Raw genomic sequence first — 20,339 nt, forward strand, 5'->3', positions numbered from 1 at the left:
CGACTGTATGTCGCCTTATGCGGCCATTAGGTGACTACACGGACTAACTATAATCCTGTACGATAACATAGTAATTGATACTTTATAAAGAGACCTATGTGGTGCTCAGATTAGTACATTTAGATCGCTGCAACTGAATGTGGTTTAACTAAGCTTCAGGCATTTGTATACACATTACACCTAAAGAATACACTCACCTTTCATAGCTAAAAGAAAACACGTCTAGAAGTTAAATGTTGCTAACGTATGCTACCATTATGGACGGGAATGCATATAATCATAGCTAGGTGGATAGCTCGATCAGCAGTAAGTTTGACATCTATAATTAAAACGGAGTGTAGGAAATCGACTGTTTGTCGTTATGTGAAAACTCCGAACGCTTAGGTAGTGTTTAACACATTTATTCTCTGCATATTATTATAAATATGTCAGTGATGGTCCACACGCCCATGAAGTCTATTGCTACAAGATGCCAACCACCACATGGGCGTAGTCGAGAGAGACTACAATAAAATTCCATATTTGAAAAGATTGTGCAAGAACGACTCCAAGGAACAGAAACAACTAAGGTAGGCATAACGACTGGAACATAAAATTTATTCAGTGGGAATTTGGATATGATGTATGTGGCCAACATTTAGACAAAGAAATCGTAAAGATTGAAAGTGCCTCCGGTTACCTTACACTTCCTTGTAAACGATTATCTGAAAAATCTACCATCACAGTCTGAAACTTGTAACCGATCCTTCACGATTTTACATACATTCAAATTGTGCCTTTAAGTGGCAGGAAACTGCGTACAGTCGCTTCACGTGGCTTATCTGCCAGTTACTGTAAAACTGATATTTTTTGTGACAAGTTGGTATTACAAGTGTTTTTCTGTTTATTTTAATACCGTTTAAACGGGTCAAGTATGATCAAAACTTTCATACTAAATTCCGAGAACTCCTGGCCGCGAATTCGGACGCTGTACAGCGCTGCGGTCTGCACAGCCGTGGTGCGTGACCGTGGCTGTAGCCTAGATTGTAATTTTTAGTCTTCGCAAAAGTTATCAATGTACACGAAAGATTTGCCCTATCATTCACTGGAGAATCTGCATCGTATTTGTAAACGCAAATAAGGATACTGTTATCGCCTTTATTATGAACTGAACCATGTTCATAATAAATGGATTGATGTTCAGCAATTAAAGTGGTAGACTATTAGTTTCGATGCAGGGCTCAATCTTAAAATTCACTCACTATTGCAAAAGTATGTGGAGATAAAAGAAATTATTCAGGTAGTGCAGGGAGACGAAAATTTAATAGTCATGGGTGACTGGAATTCGAGAGCAGGAAAAGGGAGAGAAGGAAACTAAGTACGTGAATATGGATTGGGGCTAAGAAATGAAAGAGGAAGCCGCCTGGTAGAATTCTGCGCAGAGCATAACTTAATCATAGCTAACACTTGGTTCAAGAATCATGAAAGAAGGTTGTATACATGGAAGAACCCTGGAGATACTAAAAGGTATCAGATAGATTATATAATGGTAAGACAGAGATTTAGGAACCAGGTTTTAAATCGTAAGACATTTCCAGGGGCAGATGTGGACTCTGACCACAATCTATTGGTTATGAACTGTAGATTAAAACTGAAGAAACTGCAAAAAGGTGGGAATTTAAGGAGATGGGACCTGGATAAACTGACTAAACCAGAGGTTGTACAGAGTTTCAGGGAGAGTATAAGGGAACAATTGACAGGAATGGGGGAAAGAAATGCAGTAGAAGAAGAATGGGTAGCTTTGAGGGATGAAATAGTGAAGGCAGCAGACGATCAAAGAGGTAAAAAGACGAGGGCTAGTAGAAACCTTTGGGTAACAGAAGATATGTTTTATTAATTGATGAAAGGAGAAAATATAAAAATGCAGTAAATGAAGCAGGCAAAAAGGAATACAAACGTCTCAAGAATGATGTTGACAGGAAGCGCAAAATGGCTAAGCAGGGATGGCTAGAGAAAAAAATGTAGGGATGTAGAGGCTTAACTCACTGGGGGTAAGATAGATACTACCTAAAGGAAAATTAAAGAGACCTTTGGAGAAAGGAGAACCACTTGCATGAATATAAAGAGCTTTGATGGAGACCCAGTTCTAGGCAAAGAAGGGAAAGCAGAAAGGTGGAAGGAGTATATAGAAGGTCTATACAAGGGCGATGTACTTGAGGACAATATTATGGAAATGAAAGAGGATGTAGATGAAGATGAAATGGGACATACGACACTGCGTGAAGAGTTTGACAGAGCACTGAAAGACCTGAGTCAAAACAAGGCCCCCGGAATAGACAATATTCCATTAGAACTACTGACAGCCTTGGGAGAGCCAGTCCTGACAAAACTCTACCATCTGGTGAGCAAGATGTATGACACCGGCGAAATACCCTCAGACTTCAAGAAGAATATAATAATTCCAATCCCAAAGAAAGCAGGTGTTGACAGATGTGAAACTTACCGAACTATCAGTTTAATAAGTCACAGCTGCAAAATACTAACGCGAATTCTTTACAGAGGAATGGAAAAACTGATAGAAGCCGATCTCGGGGAAGATCAGTTTGGATTCCGTAGAAATATTGGAACACGTGAGGCAATACTGACCCTACGACTTATCTTAGAAAATTGATTAAGGAAAAGCAAACCTACGTTTCTAGCATTTGCAGACTTAGAGAAAGCTTTTCACAATGTTGACTGGAATACTCTCTTTCAAATTCTGAAGGTGGCAGGGGTAAAATACAGGGAGCGAAAGGTTATTTACAATTTGTACAGAAAGCACATGACAGTTATAAGAGTCGAGGGGTATGAAAGGGAAGCAGTGGTTGGGAAGGGAGTGAGAAAGGGTTGTAGCCTATCCCCGATGTTATTCAATCTGTATATTGAGCAAGCAATAAAGGACAAAAGAAAAGTTAGGAGTAGGTATTAAAATCCATGGAGAAGAAATAAAAACTTTGAGGTTCGCCGATGGCAGTGTAGTTCTGTCAGAGACAGCAAAGGACCTGGAAGAGCAGCTGAACGGAATGGACGGTGCCTTGAAAGGAGGATATAAGATGAACATCAACAAAAGCAAAACGAGGATAATGGAATGTACTCGAATTAAGTCAGGTAATGCTGAGGGAATTAGATTAGGAAATGAGACACTTAAAGTAGTAAGGGAGTTTTGCTATTTGGGGAGCAAAATAACTGATGATGGTCGAAGTAGAGAGTATATAAAATGTAGACTGGCAATGGCAAGGAAAGTGTTTCTGAAGAAGAAAAATTTGTTAACTTCGAGTATAGATTTAAATCTCAGGAAGTCGTATCTGAAAGTATTTGTATGGAGTGTAGCCATGTATGGAAGTGAAACGTATACGACAAAAAGTTTAGACAAGAAGAGAATAGACGGTTTCGAAATGTGGTGCTACAGAATAATGCTGATTATTAGATGGATAGATCACATAACTAATGAGGAGGTATTGAATAGAATTGGGGAGAAGAGGAGCTTGTGGCACAACTTGACTAGAAGAAGGAATCGGTTGGTAGGACATGTTCGAGACATCAAGGGATCACCAATTTAGTATTGGAGGGCAGCGTGGAGGGTAAAAGTCGTAGAGGGAGACCTAGAGATGAATACACTAAGCAGATTCAGAAGGATGTAGGCTGCAGTAGATACTGGGAGATGAAGAGGCTTGCACCGGATAGAGTAGCATGGAGAGCTGCATCAAACCAGTCTCAGGACTGAAGACCACAACAACAACAGCAACACCAACATCTTCAGTATCATTTCGATATTGTGAATACATCCATTGGTTGAACAACGTATGTTCCAGGTCCAGAAAAAGAGATGATTGTGTCATGCCTTACTAAACCATCTGAAAGAAATAATGCTTTCTAGGTTCTCACTGTCACCAAGTTCGGAAGGAGTTAACTTAATTAATTTTGAAATTTACTGTGAATGTAAAACCAAATTTATTAGCTATGCCTTATACTCAGAACTGTAATATGGAAGCAAGGCACATTGATTCTAATGCCATGCTTAGGTAACCATCTTTATACTGTTTTAGGTAATGTATTATTGAAAATTATGGACTGAGCTCTGAACATTAAGTTTGCCAAATTTAATTTAGTCAAAGAGAAAGTAAAGGAGACCAGTACACAGAGTTTAAATTTATTCAGTTTGAGTAGTTTGCACTGTCAGCATTGTATTCTGAAGTACTGAATTCTGAAATTAGTATTACCTACGGCAGGGCTTAACAACTGGCCGGTTTTGAGCGCGAGTAGTCGCGTCTGCTCAGGCACGTGCTCGCGAGCAGGTGCAAGGTCGTGGAGTAGTGAGGGAGGGGAGGGAGGGGAAATGCGCACGCACGTTTGGATAGGGCCGCAGCGTGCCTATTGTATTCGCGCCGACTGTGTAACGGTTAAAGTACTACGATCAGCTCTAACAGTCACTTCGCTGTTTAATAATCATGTCAAGTCGCCGTTGTGTAAACCCAACCATGCTTTCGCATTTCAACCCCCATTGGGAGGAATTGTATCTGTTTACAGAAAAAGATGGTGTGGCAAAATGTTTAGTATGTCACAAAACGCTGAATTCTTTTAGGAAATTTAATTTGCAGCGACATTATATGTCGTACCACGCGAAAGACTACGGAAGTGTAAAATGTGATGGACCAGATCGTGCACAGGAAGTTATTAAACTTAAAAGGAAGCTATCCGAAGAAGATCTGGACGATGAAGAAAAATCAACTGAGGCAGCTCTCAGAGTGAGTTGGAAAATTGCTTTGCTTTTTGCAAAATCCCAGCTCCCCATCACTGATGGCGATTTAATAAAAGAATGTTTCGTAGTTGCCGCAGAACGTTTGTGTCCATCTCAAGTTGAACAGTTTCGGATTGTGCCATTATCCAACATGACCATTATGGATCGCATACAGGACATGGCAGACGACGTCCAGAACCAGCTTGCAAATATCCTTAAAGATTTTATGGCGTATTCTCTATCTCTGGACGAAAGTGTTGATATCACAGGAACAGCGCAGCTTACCATATTTATTAGAGGTGTTAATAGAGATCTTCAGGTGAGGGGGGAGCTCCTCGATGTAGTAGTCATGAAGAACACTGCAACTGGAGGTGATATTTTAAGTAGTGTTGAAGAAAGTGTGGAAAACATAGGATTGTCGTGGAATTCTTTAGTTTCAGTGTCTACAGACGGTGCACTAGCGATGACAGGGAAAAATTCAGGTTTCGTCGCTCTGTTGAAGGAGAAAATGCAAAAAATGACCGTGCCGAATGAAACAAGGGGCGTTCACTGGCTGATCGACCAGGAAAACTTATGTGCAAAGAGTATCACTCTAAAAAATGTGATGAGTGTTGTTTTTCGTACAACCAATTATATAAGGAAGCATGGGTTACAACTCAGGCAATTTAAAAGCTTGAGTATGTAGAAAGCCAGTATGGTAGCCTGCCTTATTACAGTGAGGTCTGCCGGCTTAGTCGTGGCGAATTATTAAATCGATTTTTTTGCCTATTAGATGAGATAAATATGTTCATGGAAATAAATAATATGCGTGTTCCTGAATTGAAAGAGCCTTCATGGAAATGTGATCTCGCGTTCTTAGCAGATTTAATTTGCCATCTGAATGCTTTGAACATTTCACTACAAGGTAAAGATCAGCTAATTACTCATTTCATAGATCGAATACGAGCTTTTATAATGAAATTGGCACTTTGGGTGAGTCAGCTGGAAACAGGAAATCTAACTCATTTTCCTACATTATCATCCATGCAAGATGTTCACAAAGACTGTGAACGTTATTCACATGCCCTTAAGGAAGAATTTGATCAACACTTTCAAGATCTGCCAGCATTAGACAGTGATTTTGATCTGTTCTCCTCTCCATATTCAGCGAATATTGAAGAGATTCGTCCTGAGCTGCAACTAGAAATTATTGACCTGCAGTGTGACACAGAATACTGAGACAAATTTCAGAACAAGAAAAACATTTTGGAATTCTACAGAGGCTTCCCTCAGGATAGATTTCCTTGTCTGCACAAACTGGCGGCTACAGTAATATCAATGATCGGTTCCACGTATGTTTGTGAACATCTGTTCTCTGCAATGAAATGTAACAAGATGCACCTGAGAAACGCATTGTCTGATCGAAATTTAAACTGCACGCTGCGCCTACAATGCACAAGAACAATTACTCCGAACATAGACGCAATTGTAAAGGGCAAAAAGTACAAGATAACCGAGAACCCCACACTTCAGTGACACCTTTTATTGTGTAACAGTTCACAAATTAATACGAATGTGGAGGCATACACTAAGCTAATAAAATTATGTGGCGCATGTACATTCTCCTTTATTTGTTTCATTTGTCGCAGTAATAATTCGTGAGTGATATCCCCGCAGGTGGCTGCGGATTTACGTTGACTGGCGGCAGCTGTTGTGTACTCCACGTGACTCTCCCCACTCTCCGCTCTGGTCCGGTAGTGGGGGTAGCGTGCTCGCGCTGCTCCGTGCTCGCGCCTTGCTGCTCACAGCTTGCTCCGCGAGCACGTATGTTGTGAAGCCCTGACCTACGGTCTAATGATCATAGTTTAAATACAAGTTATTATTTGTAATAAATGACAGAGTAATTGTCACAGAAAACTGATGAACTGATTAAATAAAAATGTGATCACTGTTACTAATAAATATTAATGTTCAAATCAATTGTTATTTCATTGCGGCCTGTTGAGATTGTTATTCCATTAAGAAAATTACTTTACTGTCTCAAAATAAAGGTCTTGAATTGGCGTCTCAGATGAGATCGTTGCTGCATATATGGAATGCCTTACACAGCTTCTTCAGGTCCATGATTAATTAATACCCGTCAAGAAACATGACACTTCCCAGACACACTGCTACAGCAGCAGCCATAGCGCACTGATTTCCACAGCGTCATGGAAGTCTGGAAATTCTTTCAAATGCGACTTGATGCTTTCAGAGGCGACATAATAGTGGGGAAGCGAAAAACCAAACTACTTTGGTAAAGATTTCTCGTACTCTTTAACGCCACGACAGTTTTAAATCTATGCCCATGGACAAGTGTTTGCACTGTTCAAGGCCTCATCTCTGCCTGTCATCCCTTTCCTGTTGTGCACATCACCACGGAATGCTCTAAGGCAACCGTGCAATCCGTTTACTTGATTTTCGCCTCATTCATATTACTTTTCGTTAACTCATTGTGTAATCGCTCTGCGTAAAGCAGTCCCTTACAGTAGAATATATAGATACTACAGATTTTCATCTTTTAAATTAGTACACACCAATAAAGATTAATACATTTTACTAGTTTAAAGAGTTATCTCTATTTCCCAAAATCTTATATAGTTTCAAGATAAAGCGACTGATAGTTTTATCGAAAATTCATTTTGAAAAAAATTTTTGTTGATGTGTTTGGGTATAGTTGATGTGTTACGCATCCCCCACATTTTCTTTAGTCATATCCGAAAGAATAAGCAGAAGAAAATGTATCGCCAAAACAACTATACTACGGTCTGTCAGTTCGTACGTCAATTGTGATAAATGTTAAACAAGATAAATAAAGGAAACGTACAATTAGAGTTTAAAATACACTTATGATTTTCATAAACTCTCTATTAACCAATTTCATCAGAATTGGCACGTTCTGTAGAACTGTATATATTTGTGTGTGTGTGTGTGTGTGTGTGTGTGTGTGTGTGTGTGTGTGTGTTTGTGTGTGTGAATCATATGGACACCTATTTTACATTGTGTATTAGTTTCATGCCTTTCAAATGGTACAGTTGGTAAATTAGTTTGCTAAATTTACTTAGTAATTAAAGGTACTCCAAATCTTTTAAACTTTTTAATTGTCTACTACAAACAAATACGCCATTTAATAAGTGTGTATATGCATAAATAATTGAAAATGTATGAAATGTTAAATCACATTTTTCTCAACAACAATGCATTCATTAGTATTCTATGTTCCCAACTGTCTCTTTGGCTACGTTTTTCAACGTTTGGTCAATTAATTAGTCCTTCTCTCGCAATTTTAGACATTATTTATTCTTTTCGCTCAATAGCGATGTAATTTTTATCCTAAATATACTTCCTGTCATCACCAAAAATTTACATCGCACTTTTAATTTTTAGCATATCCGAAACTTACAACAGACATATTAGATATTTCACAAAGACAATAATTTTATGCATACATGGAAATATAACATCTCAATTTCTAATTTCTTTCATTCTATGCTATATTAATGTAGCACATTAATTTATCTGTGTGTAATTCAGGTTATTCTTCCAATTCTGATTATTATCAGTCACATTTCTGGGTTCACATTTGCTTAGGCCTGTAATTTCCAAACTCCTTTCAATCTTCTATATACAGGAAACTATAAGTAACATGCATTGGTATGAGGACAGTTCTCAATTACAAATGGACTGTTATATACGAACTTGAACTTACTTGTCTTGTGCCTGATCACACCTGAATTTTCATGGGCCTTAACCAAAAGCAAATTACAATAGTAAAATTTTGTAGTCTTTGACTTATTATCTTGGTCGTAGGTCCTGGCTTCAGCTTCCGTACTCAGTTTGTTTTAAGCGTCTCTCTTCTTTCAGCAACGGTACTATCTGTACCTCAGGGGCAAAGTATTCAGTTTCTGTGTATGGGCTTGGCGACCCCAGGCTTCTCGAGCTGGGCACTGGTAAGCACAGACATTCCTCTAGCACCTAAAGCTCCGGGCGTGCTTCAGCAAACACTGTGGAAGATTGTGTACCACAGGGACAGGGTGTTTTGGCTTGATTACCTGGATAGTGAGTATCGTAAAATCCTATATAAAAAATTTCCTATATGTCTAGGAGTGCTTCACGCCGATGAGATGCATTGCTGTTGAGTTGGAACAGTCGTTAGCGGACAACCTCTGGGGAAACTGCCACGTCTCAGTTGTATAAGGCTTACCTAGGCACGCAAGGCTCTGTCTGGGTGGACCCTTATTTCCCTAGCTACTCTGGGGACCGAGATAGAAGCCTCGATATTTTCTACTCCACCTCTCAGCGGAATGGGTGGGCCGCAGGCAGGTACAAACACCCGATCAAAGAAGAGGTCTTGTGTAGCCAGTTCTCCAGGTTCAGGAAATTTCCACAGTTCTAGCGTATACAGAGACAGAATGCGTATTGCTAGCCAGAATTTGTTTCTAACATTTAACCGGAAAGAAGACCGTTTTGAGAACATTTCACTTTCCTACATCCAAAGCGGATTAGAGGGCGTTGTTGAAACTTGATATCTGTCCAGAAATTACTAAATGGGACATTACTGGTTGAAGTTGTAGTTCCCAACAGGCAACGAATCTTAGGAAGACCATACGGCTTGGGGATATGCCATCGAAATGGAGGTACACAACATCAAAAGGGTTATATATATGATGTAAAGATCTTATAGATATCCCCAAAGAACTGAAAGATAATTGGGCTGTACAAGGTACTGTCGACGTGCAAAATATACTGAGAAGAGTGGATGGACATATGGTAAAATCCGACTCCTTTATCTTTACCTTCACTAGCACAAAACTCCCAGAGCATAATAAAGCAGATTTCCTTCGCTCAATCATGCGGGCCCATGTCCCCAACACAGTGCACTGTTTTAAATGCCAGCGCTTTGGGGACACCACGCTGTGATTTAAAGGAGAATCCACTGGTGGCAAATGCTGTAACGCCACCCATTGGGGAGTCATTAGTTTATCTCCTCTGAAGACCGTAAATTACTCTGGTGACCACCGTATCTGGACTAGAGGCTGCAACGTCTATCTTGAAGAAAGAAAGGAAGAGGAGTTAAAACAATAAAGCGGACATTATATGCTGAGACCAAAAGGTCTATGAGGCCATGTAGTCTCCGACATTCAATAAATCTTTCGCTGCAGTCCTTAAAAACCTATTGGAACAGCCGATGCGTCTGCCCAAACGGAGGTTGCCAGTGTTAGCACTAATACTTGCGTTTGTCGGAGCACTTGAAAAGCTGCAGTTATTTTGGAGCCGATTCCCCTCGCCCTCCCCCCCCCCCCCCTCTCCCACCCCCAAGGAAACATCATTGCGAAGCTCCTAGCATCTCGAAAGGCATCCATGCGCATTATGTGCTGGACTCCCTCCTTGGTGTGGAGCAACTACAACCACAACTACAGGGTTTCATCCACCTGCCATCCTGGTTACTGCAGAGGTCGAGAGTAATTTTACATTTAGTGTAGTGCAGGAGAGGTTACACACCTGAATATGTTTTAAATACATTATTTTATGACATTTTAAGTGATCACCACAACTGTATAGCTGTATTTAGGGGTGGGTCTAAGCAAGGTGCTCCCCAGGTTTCTTTGTCGTATCATCCTGATCGTGTCTTCATGGTCTGCTTGCCTCACGAGTTTAATGTCCCCGATGCGTAAATATACGTGATCTTGTGTGCAGTGGAGCAGATGAGATACATTCTGAGTGCTACATTCCTTGCGTGCTTCGGTTCCCTGAGTGCCCTTCACTGAATACACCGGCTGAACCCAGCAGATAAAGTAGTTCAAAGTATCTAGGATGCCCCCTCTAGCTAAAAAGGCTGGGGAAGGAAGTGTCTTTGTGCTGGATGCCTGGGCACACGGAAATCTCAAGGAACGAAAGGGCGGATGTAGCAGCCAAGGAGGCATGTCATAGACCTCAGTTAATTCATTTTGTTATCCCGCTGCATGCTATCGCCAAGCTCTTGAGGTGCAGAGTATGCGTCGATGGGAGGAAGAGTGGTAGGAAGCAACAGACAATAATCTCTGTCTATTAAAGCCAACGCAGTAGTGGTGTACCTCCTTCTACCCACGTAGACGGGACGAGGTCCTCCTTATTCCTCTCTGCAGTATGTTGGATGGCTTCTTGCTCCAGCGAGAGCACTGAAGCCAAAGATGTAGTGAATGTCGGAGGCTACATGGCCTTATAGACTTTTTGGTCTCAGCATATAATGTCTGCTTTATTGTTTTAACTACTGTTCCTTTCTCTCTTCAAGACAGACGCTGCGGTGCGCCACATTTTACTGGACTGTGTTTTATTTTCGGACCAAAGGGTTATATCTCATTTGCCGAAAGATCTTAGCTGACAGTCAAATGAACGTGGTACGACTCTTAAAAATTTGTGGATTGGCCGATTTGTACCCTAAAATTTAGGGCGTGGTTTCTAATGTGCTCATCCGTGTTGATGGTCAGTGATCATCCAGCCACGCATCGCGGTGAATCTATTTCAGTTTTCGTCATATCTTCTTAGCTTTACTTAACGGTTGTAGAACATCTAACACTTCTAACGTTATTTAGTATGATGTGACCTAGTCTGAATATTCAGCTCAACATGGGTGAGATTAGGTCCACACCGTCCACCGTTGGTTGGGGAAGGAGACCAGACAGCTTGGTCATCGGTCTCATCGGATTAGGGAAGGATGGGGAAGGAAGTCGGCCGTGCCCTTTCAGAGGAACCATCCCGGCATTGGCCTGGAGTGATTTAGGGAAATCACGGAAAACCTAAATCAGGATGGCCGGACGCGTTCGCTCGGTGAGATTAGGTGAGAGTAATTGTATCTTAGATCGATTTTTATATATAGACTAAGTGAAATTCTATCTCAGATCGATTTTTATATACAGAGCGAGTACAATCCTATCTCAGATCGATTTTTATATATTTTCTTGCATTTGCTCTGGCTTAAACACATTCATTTCCGTTGACTTCACAAGAGCCCTAATAACCTCGTCGTCAAGCGCTCCTAACCCTCCCCCCCCCCCTCCCCCTCACACACAAACGCATACAAACATCTGTTTGTGGAGGGGACTCTTAACTCTTCTACTAAATGAATGATAATTAATGGAAACCCTCAGCTGCCAAAAGGTGTTGTTGATATACCTCAATGGGAACAGCTGAAAAATGTGTGACCGGACCAGGACTAGAGCCCGGGATCTGCTGCTTACTTGGCAGGCGCACTATCCATCTTTTTTTTTATTTTTTAAAGAAAAGGTGTAGTAGGTCAGGGGGCAGAGTGGACAGGGGGCGTACTTAGAGGCCTGGCCACGGAGTCCCCGTCTCCTGACAGGATAAGGGAGAGGCAGCGGGAAGGAAACGTTGTACAATTATGTAATTTTTTTATTAGTAACAAGAATATTTTATTTATTCATTTCATTTTTGTGTCGCAAAAGAAAAATCACATATGAAAAAGAAGGGAAAGATATATAGGGACGAAGTGACATCCTCGACACTTCACTGGGAGTAAATCCTGTCCCTTGAAACAACGTAAACCAGGGACTCCCCACCGCTTCGGGGGGTTATGAAACATGCTGCCTAGAAAGTTCGCAAAATGTGTTTTGTATTTAGAGTGGCGTCGGATGATTTCGTGTTGTTCTAGTAGATAATGCCAATAGTCCATGCCCGATATCAAGGTCCGCGAGAGCACGTAGTGCGATGCGTGTCCTCCAATCCATCGGATTGCCGATGTTTTTTTGTGAGGGGAAAAAGACAGCGTCAGGGAAAAATAAAGCGTCCGTCATGATCGTGGATTCGTCGGTGCGTCGGAGAAGGGCCATGATGCGTTGTGTCAGCTGCCAAAACTCCTTTGCCCCACCGCACTGCAGAGAATGTTCGTCTGTGTCCTGCATGCCACATGTAAGGCATAGTGGGGAATCTACCATGCGAGTGTCGTACAATCGTTGGCGGTTGACTGTCTTGCGGTTGATGAATGTATACCATGACGATCTCGCTGCCGTGGTGAGGAGAGGCGTATGGACAGCTCGCTAAATCTGTCGCCAGTCTCGCGTCGGGTATTTAAGTTCGACAACATTGCTGCCATGATGACGCCGCAAGTATAGATATATCTCACGGGTGGTGGGGATTCTTGTAGAAGGTATCTGTAACTGAAAATAACTAAAATCAACAAAGAATCGCGCGACGTGAGAAAAAGAGGGCGAAATTGTGCCTACCGCCACCGGTGGTTCAAAGGACGTGGGAAGGAGCACATCCAGGATGGCCGATGTGATGGCGTGTTGCCATTGCTTCCAAGTTCGTAGCGTCGCTCGAAGGTATAGAGCTAGAGCCTTTTTCCGCACATCCGTAAGGTTAAGTCCTCCAGAATGGTGTGGGAGAGTTAAAGTCTCGTATTTGATCTTAAACAACATTCCTTGGCTTACATAGTATCCAAAGGCCGCCATTAATCTGTCAGCAATACCATGTGGCATTGGCAGTTCCTGTGCCAGGTGCGGCAGTCGCGAGGCCAGGTGAACATTAGTGTAGTCCACCCTTTGGAGCAGGTCGTGCGACCGGAGTGAATTGTTGCGTATGTGCAGTCGGACGTGCTGGAGGAGACGTCGATAGCTCGCCGCCGCTGATTGCCGTAGCGATCGGGTGAATAATACACCTAAGCATCTCAAGATGTCCACCGTCGTAAACGGACTGTGCAGAGCGTCCAGCCCTCGACCGATGTGCATGATCTTGGTTTTATTCATGTTGACCCTGCTTCCCGCAGCTACTCCGTACGTAGTAAGAAGGGTAACCACCTTACTTACTTCGTTCTCCTACAGGACGAGTATCATCAAGTCGTCGGCATATGCACAACACGTGAAGGAGCTCGCACGGAGTCGGACGCCTGTGAGAGTCCGTCTAAGAGTCTGCATCAATGGTTCGAGCGCTATTGTAAACAGTATCATCGACAAGGGAAATCCTTGCCTAACAGAGCTGCAAACATGAATCGTTCCTACCTCCCTGCCATTGACTCTCACCGTAGAAGAAGCGCCGCGAAGGAGACGCATGAGGACGTTAATAAAATCCTGTGGTACCGCCATGCGTCGCATGGTCGAGTCAAGGAAATCATGGTTGATCCTGTCAAAGGCACGATCAAAATCCACCGATACGAACGCCGCTCGCATGCGACAAGCGTCCGTCTGGGAAATTAAGTCACGGTATTCGCCTAGGATAGAATGTATGTTGCTCCGAACCCCTAGGCAAGCCTGGTCTGGTGGTATTGTCTTGGATATTACAGTCTTGGGCCTTGCCGCCAACATTCGCGCAAAGATCTTATAGTCAGTATTGAGCATCGTGAGCGGTCTAAATTGATGGGCGCTGACACTCGCTGTCGATTTCGGTATTGGTATAAGCAGTCCCGCCGTGAACTGCGACGGAACGTCCGTGTCAGGGCTCAATAACTCATTATACATCAATACAAACTGCGACATCGTTAAATCCGCAAATTCGCGATAAAATTCGAGTGTCAACCCATCTGGCCCAAGGGATTGATGCGCCGCAACCTTTGTGAGTGCGCCCCGGATGTCGTCTTCCGTTAGGGGTTCCAATAGCGCCTCTGCATCCGGACCATCCACCTCCGTTTGCATCTGTCGCAAAATTTCTTCTCCTGTCCGATTGTCCGTCGGCGTCCCAGTGAAAAGGAGGCGGTAATGCTCCAGAAACTCAGCAGCAATGTCCTGTTGTGACGTCAAGGGCCGACCATCGTCATCATGGAGCACTGTGATCAGGGATAGGCGAATACGCGCATGTCTCTTGGACACACGATGCATGCTAATACGTTCTCCATCGACGTTATCCAAGCACCCAGCACGGATCGAAAGTCCCTCCAGTCGACGTCTCGTGATCGATAAAATGCAGGCCTGAATGCGATGGACTTCCGCTTGACGCTCGGGAGATGGGGCCTTGGAGGACAGGTCGCGTAGCACCATGTAGTAACAATCAAGTGTATCTCGGAGCCATTTCGTTTTTTCCTTGCCATACGTTATGAGAGCTCTTCGTATCGCCGGCTTTGCACATTGTAGCCACCATGAAAGAACCGTACGGTGCAGCAGCAGACGGCGAGTGCATGTCTGCCATGTTTCTTCGATCCGCTGGCGACATTCGAGATCCACCAATAAGGATGAATTAGGTTTCCAGGAACTACGACTCCGCCAGACCCGCTGCCGTGGGAGGGTTAACGTGCATAAATATGCAAGGTGATCCGTAAAAGCTGTGGGCCAACGTTCAGCTGCCAACACGTGATCCCGTAATCTGTCAGAAACATAAATCCGATTCAGCCTGCTCGCCGAGTGGCTAGTAAAATACGTGTAGCCCTCTCGCTGCCCATGGATCTTTTCCCACGTGTCCATTAGGGCCATGTCCCAGCAGATCGTGTTCAAAGCGTGGCAGGAGCTGAAATTAGGAGTTTGATCCTTCGGTGCGAGGACACAGTTAAAATCTCCCCCTACCAAGCTGTGGTCATACCTCCCATGGAATAGGGGGGCAATCTCCTCCGAGTAAAATCGTGCACGCGCCTGTCGATTGTCAGATCCGGAGGGTGCATAGATGTTGACAATATGAATGCCGTTCACGGTCGTTGCCTAACCCCGAGCCGAAGAAAGGAATCGAGGTCACATATCGGAATCCCTTCCCGGACTAGTATCGCTGTGCCACGTCCTCCATCTGGAGTCGGCGCTAGATAAGTGTTGTAGCCATGTTCGTCGGGATAAGCAACATTGCAGGTTTCCTGCATCAGCAGAATATCAACGTCTGTGGCGTAAATCATGTCCCGGAGAAGTTGCATCTTTGCAAACGAACGTGAGGTGTTAATGTTCACTGTGCCCACATTATATGCGTGTTCCGTTGTCGTTGTCATGCTCGTGTCATGTCATTGAGAACTCCAAGGGCTTTAGTCCACTATTCGTGCTCAGAGAGGTGCCCGCCAACGGGTTGCCCTCCGTTGTTGTCGTTCCGTGGTGTGCATCCTGTAAGTGAGTTGTCATCATTTGTGGGTGGCAATCCCTCTATGTCTTCGACTGCTTTCGCCCAGCCGCAGTGGTCATCAATCCGAGAAACGTCCTCTGATGTATTTCGATGTGGCTGCCGGGACATTGGCGTCCCTGACTCCTTCGTCGGCAGCGCTGGGTCAGCCGGTGTCAATGAAGAGGGACCATCAGAAAGGCTGGACATCCGGTCACCATCTGACGAAATGCTGTCAGCGTCCTCTAAAGGCACATGTTCCGTGTCAGACAGTTCTTCGGCTAGGATAACTTCCGTGTCCCATAGGCTAGGGGGGCACGTGTCACCCGAACTATGGCGACGTTTTTTGCGGCGCTTCGGCGATCGCTGTTTGCGTGCCCTGCCCTCTGTTGCCTCACTGTGTTCGTCGATCGTCCGTTGGTCCGTTGCCGGGGCCACTGTCGCGACCTCTACTTTCACGCCGCGTGCTACATGTGAGTTTTCGGAGGCTTCCTCCCTCATCTGCCGTGACGTGGGTCTAGGGACATTCTCCGAGTCACCTCCATGCTCCCGTAACTCTGTCTGCTCTTGCATAAACACGTCCTTGTCACGCTCCGAACTTTGCAACACCTCCCGGCGGGCTACCGACACGTACGTCATCGGCAGTTGCGTGGGAACTTCTCCCTGTGACGCTTCTCCGTGTGGCAGTTGCACGACGCGGCGTTGTATGCACTCCGAGCGGATATGTCCTTCTCCAACACAGCCAGAAGAGGTGCGTGGCTGGCCATGGTAAATCACAATAGCTCGACATCCTTCAGTGTATAAATAAGAAGGGATATGTTTATTAAGGACGATCCGCACCTGTCGGACGCCGCTTAGCACCGGATAGGTGCTAAAACTTACCCAGCGTTCAGGCGTATGACTAAGTACCGTTCCTTATGGTCGCAGCGATTCGGTAACCATCGATTCTGGCACCTCAAACGGCAATTCAAAGATCCGAATGACCCTCACACCCAATCCTGAAGGAGCTACTGTTACATCGCTGATATGGCCATCGGAGTGTCGAAATTTAAATCCTCTTTGAGCAGCGGAGAGAGTTCTTTCACACGCAGCTTCATCGGTCATCTTTACGTACATTGTACTGCTTACAATGGACAGGTGTATTCCAATTAAGTCTGCAGCAGGTAAACGAACTTCTTCCCTCAAAAAACGCTCTATTTCGAAAGCCTTGGGTCTGGCATATTCGTTGTCGAACGTAAACTGGATCGTAGTCTTTCGAAAATTGTGTGCCATGGCGATCGAGTCAGACAACAACACGCGCGAGTACCGGCGGTGTAAACACATCCTCGTCCACGCGCGCCCGTGGCCTGGACAGCAGGTCCGCGCCGCGCCACCGCCGAAAGCAGACTGATCCATCTGAGCCACCGAGGCCACAGAGGAGAGCGAGACTGCAGGGACTTATCCCTTGCACGCTTCCTGTGAGACCCACATTCCCAACTGTCCACAACCTACAATCGTATTGTTCCTAATTGATATTTGCCCATTGACTCATTACTCGCACCAACTAAGGTGACGATTTCCGTAAGAGTTCGGTCAAAGTGCGCGCATTCGCACAGAAGAAGGTCAATGGCCGGGGTGGCCTTGAACTATATGAAGATAGTAACTGTTCCGAAAGAACAGATACCAATGATGGCCATTCAGCTTTTCTAGAAAGAAATGATAGTTAATGGGAACCCTCAGCTGTCAACAGGTGTTGTTGAAAGTTGTGGACAGTTGGGAATGTGGGTCTCATGGGAAGCGTGCAAGAGATAAGTCCCTGCAGTCTTGCTACACTCGGTGCCTCGGTGGCTCAGATGGATAGAGCGTCTACTGTGTAAGCGGGAGATCCCAGGTAGGAGTCCTGGTCAAGGCACACATTTTCAGCTGTCCCCATTGAGGTATATCAACAACACCTGTTGGCATCTGAGGGTTTCTATTAATTATCATTCCTTTCTAGAGAAGCTGCACTGTCATTATTGGTATCTGTTCTTTCGGAACAGTTACTATCTCCATATACTTCTACCAAACATCATTTCTTGCAAAATCTCTTCAGGAGAGAATTCTTTGCTCAAACCTATCACTCGTCTGGGTTGTATCGGACAACATCGTTTCGTTCTCTTTCAATACCTGGTATAGTTCATTTTTTTTCATTAACTATTCCAAAAACGGTAATTATCATCTGTCCTAATGAACTGTGAAACTTCTATCGTTCCTTCTCCATTTTCAGTTATTGATTCAAAAGGCACTACTAAGCTTTTATTTCTGCTCATCATATTATCACACATTTGCCGTAATCAGTGATGATTGTTTTACCACACAGTCAATGCTCAATAGGAATCCTGCACAGTCAAAACCTCATTTGTAAGTGAGGGTCTTGGATCTTAATACCAGATAAGGTCTGTTTGTTCATAACCTTGCTCACCTTACTGGTGGCACCTACTACGTTTCCGCTGTTTACTGGAATTATTTCTTTACCAGAATTGTTACAGTTTATTTCAAAAGATATACACTCCTGGAAATTGAAATAAGAACACCGTGAATTCATTGTCCCAGGAAGGGGAAACTTTATTGACACATTCCTGGGGTCAGATACATCACATGATCACACTGACAGAACCACAGGCACATAGACACAGGCAACAGAGCATGCACAATGTCGGCACTAGTACAGTGTATATCCACCTTTCGCAGCAATGCAGGCTGCTATTCTCCCATGGAGACGATCGTAGAGATGCTGGATGTGGTCCTGTGGAACGGCTTGCCATGCCATTTCCACCTGGCGCCTCAGTTGGACCAGCGTTCGTGCTGGACGTGCAGACCGCGTGAGACGACGCTTCATCCAGTCCCAAACATGCTCAATGGGGGACAGATCCGGAGATCTTGCTGGCCAGGGTAGTTGACTTACACCTTCTAGAGCACGTTGGGTGGCACGGGATACATGCGGACGTGCATTGTCCTGTTGGAACAGCAAGTTCCCTTGCCGGTCTAGGAATGGTAGAACGATGGGTTCGATGACGGTTTGGATGTACCGTGCACTATTCAGTGTCCCCTCGACGATCACCAGTGGTGTACGGCCAGTGTAGGAGATCGCTCCCCACACCATGATGCCGAGTGTTGGCCCTGTGTGCCTCGGTCGTATGCAGTCCTGATTGTGGCGCTCACCTGCACGGCGCCAAACACGCATACGAACATCATTGACACCAAGGCAGAAGCGACTCTCATCTCTGAAGACGACACGTCTCCATTCGTCCCTCCATTCACGCCTGTCGCGACACCACTGGAGGCGGGCTGCACGATGTTGGGGCGTGAGCGGAAGACGGCCTAACGGTGTGCGGGACCGTAGCCCAGCTTCATGGAGACGGTTACGAATGGTCCTCGCCGATACCCCAGGAGCAACAGTGTCCCTAATTTGCTGGGAAGTGGCGGTGCGGTCCCCTACGGCACTGCGTAGGATCCTACGGTCTTGGCGTGCATCCGTGCGTCGCTGCGGTCCGGTCCCAGGTCGACGGGCACGTGCACCTTCCGCCGACCACTGGCGACAACATCGATGTACTGTGGAGACCTCACGCCCCACGTGTTGAGCAATTCGGCGGTACGTCCACCCGGCCTCCCGCATGCCCACTATACGCCCTCGCTCAAAGTCCGTCAACTGCACATACGGTTCACGTCCACGCTGTCGCGGCATGCTACCAGTGTTAAAGACTGCGATGGAGCTCCGTATGCCACGGCAAACTGGCTGACACTGACGGCGGCGGTGCACAAATGCTGCGCAGCTAGCGCCATTCGACGGCCAACACCGCGGTTCCTGGTGTGTCCGCTGTGCCGTGCGTGTGATCATTGCTTGTACAGCCCTCTCGCAGTGTCCGGAGCAAGTATGGTGGGTCTGACACACCGGTGTCAATGTGTTCTTTTTTCCATTTCCAGGAGTGTAGTTGATATGGCACTTATTAACGTACCTGTATCCAGAAAAACAAATAAACGATTCATACAGATCTCTATATAAATTACGGTCTGTTATCGGGTATCTGACTTTTTGTTCTGGTTGTCTTCACAACACTTCCTTATCTAATAAAAATTCTTCCCATGGAATCCATCCCACTCTTACTGCTAGACCCCTTGTCCAGGGGTTTCTTATTTCTCCCATACTCTACATCATTCACTGCCTTTTTATCTAAACATAAACGTACAACACGTCAGCCTCCGTTGCAAATATAAAGCAATCGTTAGCTAGGTTTCAGCAAAAATAATTTGGCCTTCTTCAGAAGCTATTGACACTAAACTATTGCATGCGCAACTTTGGCGTGCAATACTTTAGTGTCTATAGCTTCTGAAGAAGGCCAAGTTATTTTTGCTGAAACCTAGGTAAGGATTGGTTTCTATCTGCAATTGAGGCTGACGTGTTATATGTTTAATTATCACAGTTGCTGACTGGGCTGCCCTATTTTAAATATTCCCTTTCTCTCTGTTGAACATTATCATTTTCCTGACTTTCAGTTTCGTCAATTTTAACATGTATTACTACAGAGCCTTCATGAGTGATGGTGTCCTCTAT

This window comes from Schistocerca americana, chromosome X, assembly GCF_021461395.2.
Source record: "Schistocerca americana isolate TAMUIC-IGC-003095 chromosome X, iqSchAmer2.1, whole genome shotgun sequence".
Taxonomy (NCBI): Eukaryota; Metazoa; Arthropoda; class Insecta; order Orthoptera; family Acrididae; genus Schistocerca; species Schistocerca americana.